Here is a 3,151-nt window from a genome sequence, read left to right as displayed (position 1 = left end):
AGACTTATCCCTCCTGTGACCTCTAGCAACCCTTGGAGCTGTAAGAAAGCCCAGGGTCAGGTGGCTAGCAGGCAGAGAGATTTTAGGAGGCGAGTGAATGGAACCCAGACCTCTTCACCTCAATTCAACTAGCACACCTCTGCTCCAAAGCTTTGTACACATTGGGGTGCTACCTTACGATTCTGTCTGTAAAAAGGATTCCTTTGCTGATAAAGTCTAAAAATCACCGACTTAAACCACCCTACTTTCCACTCCAGGAAAGGAACCTGAGCCCTTGATTGACCTGGGGTCACAGTGGGAGTCACTGACAGGCTACAGCCTAGCCTGAGAGACCTTAGTCCTAGCCACTCCCTGCCCTCCATCCTCTCAGACCTGGAAGTTTCATCCCTTGGTATAAGTAAGTTCTAGAGAACAAGGATTGGCCGTGTGTGGTTATCCTCAGCTCCCAGCACCCAGTGCCCAGCAGGCAGGTGCCAGTCAGTGGAAAACACAGGTCACAGACAGTTCTGGGGGTCACCAATAGGCTGTGTAGACTTAGGTGAGTCCCTGTGCCTCTCAGAGTCTCAGCTGTCTCAAGCAAGGTGCTGCTCTCTGGCCCAAAAGGGACTGGACCTGGCACACAGATGGTGCTCAGCAAATGGGAGCACTCGCCCTCCCACCCTTCCTCTCAGTCAATACTTGCTCCATTGATGGATGATGGGGACAGTGATGAATTACAGGAGATCTTGGAGCCCTGCCCACTTCTTGCACAGACAGGGAAACAAGTCCAGGGTGGGGAAGGGACTTGCCCAGGTGGGAGTGAGTGTCGGTAAGTGCGTCTCCTCAGCGGGGCAGGGAAGCTTTCACAGTGTTTCCAGGGTGGGGACAGGGCTTGCGGTGGAAAGGAAACTGCCGAGGGTGGGGTCAGGGGAACAGGTGGGAGAGAGAGAAGGAGGAGGGTGGGGAACCACAGTGTCCAGTACCCTCCAGCAGAGGGGCCAATTGAGGGAGCCTGAGACAGCTGTTTGCTCAGAAAAGTGTCTTAGTCACTAAAGGCTGTGGTGGGGAAAGGCCGTCCTCCCAGTCATGTCCTGGGAATCCGGATGGGGCAGGAAGGCTGTCCGGTGACCCTCATAGTGGCCACCTGTCCTCTCTGAACTGGACTTTCTCTTCTGGCCCTTCCACTCCTCCATGTGCACACACACGCCAAGTAAATTTGCTGTGGCCTCCTGGAATCATCTCCCCCGTCCCTCCCACCCCTTAGGAAGAGTTCTGTGTCCCTCCATTACCCATATGCCTGCAGGAGAAACAGGCCTCTATGCCCTATGAAAGTCCTTCCTGAGATCTAACTTCCATCCCTCTAGCTGCAACCACAGTCTCTTTCCTGTTTCTGCTGCCTTTGAGCAGGTAATCTGGAGTGGAGTTGGGAATGATGAGAGGCTCTCCCTGCAGTGAGGGCTCCTCACAAGGTGGGGAAAGAACCTTTGTAGTCCGTCAGCTGGGAAGAGAGCCATGGGATCCAGAGGTGATGCTGAGCTTGAAGATTAGATTTCCCAGAACAGACCCAGTTTCAGATATTCTGGGTGGTAAGGGAACCTGAATTCAAATTCCATTTCTGTTACAGAAGAAGAGCCTCAAAAAGACCCTCTAGAAACATCCCCAAGGCCCTTGCAACTGCTTTCCTGTGCACCTCTCACGTCCTACACCTTAGTTCCATTCCCCAGGATCCATGATTGAGAAGAACCCGCCAGGCAGTCCCACAGAGGGAGGACAGTGCCGCATATTTTGGGGGTGCCATCTTCAGCTCGTAGAAGATGGGTTAACTCAGCCCAGGCACTGCATCCCTAGTGGGGCCTTGGGGTCCAGAAACCATCCCCAGCTTCCAGTAGAGGATCTGGGCATAACCTGCTTGGGGGCACCAGGCTCTGGCCCTGGGCACACCTTGACCAAGAGCAGCAGAGGAAATTCAGGTCAGACCCCAGAGGGCACCCCCAGCTAGGCAGAGGGGAAAGGATCACTATGGGGTAGGGGTGTGGGCCTGCTGCCAAGCCCATCTTAGGGACCCCCGGTCCCTGCAGCCCACGGCCCTGCCTCCCTCCCTCCCTCACTGGCGCTCAGCAGATCAATGCTGCCTTTGCTGACAGCTGAGAATCGAGCTCGCCTTCCCGCCCCTTCCCCCGCCCCTCCCGCTCGGCTTCGTCCCTCGAGATCCTCCCGGAGGAACCGGGAAGAGTTTGCTGCGGAAGGCTCACCCTGGGGCAGGGCCTGCGAAGGGAGCGGCTGGTGTGGCCGCAGCTTCCCGTGGAGGAAGAGGGAAAGAGGATCGTGAAACCCAAGTTACCAGCCCTGTGCAGGGCCCAGGAGGGCTAAAGGAGAGGGGCTGTCCCCTACAGTCACAGAGATAGAGGTCGGGGACTAAGAAAAACTTTCCTGCTGGAGAGGGAATGCCCTGGGACGGTCTCCCCTTTTCTGGCTGGGATTCTGTGGACCTTGGGTAGGGGCTGTGTGTCCCCCCTAAGGCTGGCTCAGAGCTCATCTCCCAACACTCCATCTGCCCAAACCCAGTTCCCTGACCTGGGAGTGAGGCAGGGGAGCAGGCCCCTCCATCGGGGAGGACCCTCTTCTGGGCAGGGTGGGTCTTCCCCCATCATGATGAAGGGAAGCTCAGAGGTGGCAGTCGGTGGGAGAAAGATAGACACACCCAGGCCCACTGTGCTCCACGCACCCTGATGCTGCCCAGCAGCCCGTGGGCTCCAGACCTTTCAGGTAAGAGCAGGACAACCGCCGCTGCCCACCCAGCCACGCACAGCACTGGGCACACTTTAAGCACACGCACCAGGCACACAGGGCTCGACCCGGACAGACACACCTCATCCCCTTTGGACTCCACCTCCACTTTCGCAGCCGCCCACACCCGACCCACAACTCACACTTCACTAACTCCATCCCAGCACCCAGTAGACCCACAGCCACCACCCTGCACACACAAGTAGACGCCGCTCCACTGGTCTACACCTAAACTCCACGGGACACTGCGTCCCTTCCCCTGCCGCCCGCGGCCACAACTCCACGTGGACTCCACTTTCCACAAGCACACACGAGGCGTCCCACCCCGGGCTGGCCTTCGGGCCCCACTGCCCCACGCAGCCGTGGACACCGCTTGCACGCGCCC

This window comes from Mandrillus leucophaeus, unplaced genomic scaffold (assembly GCF_000951045.1).
Source record: "Mandrillus leucophaeus isolate KB7577 unplaced genomic scaffold, Mleu.le_1.0 Scaffold182, whole genome shotgun sequence".
Taxonomy (NCBI): Eukaryota; Metazoa; Chordata; class Mammalia; order Primates; family Cercopithecidae; genus Mandrillus; species Mandrillus leucophaeus.
This window is presented reverse-complemented; position numbering follows the sequence as displayed.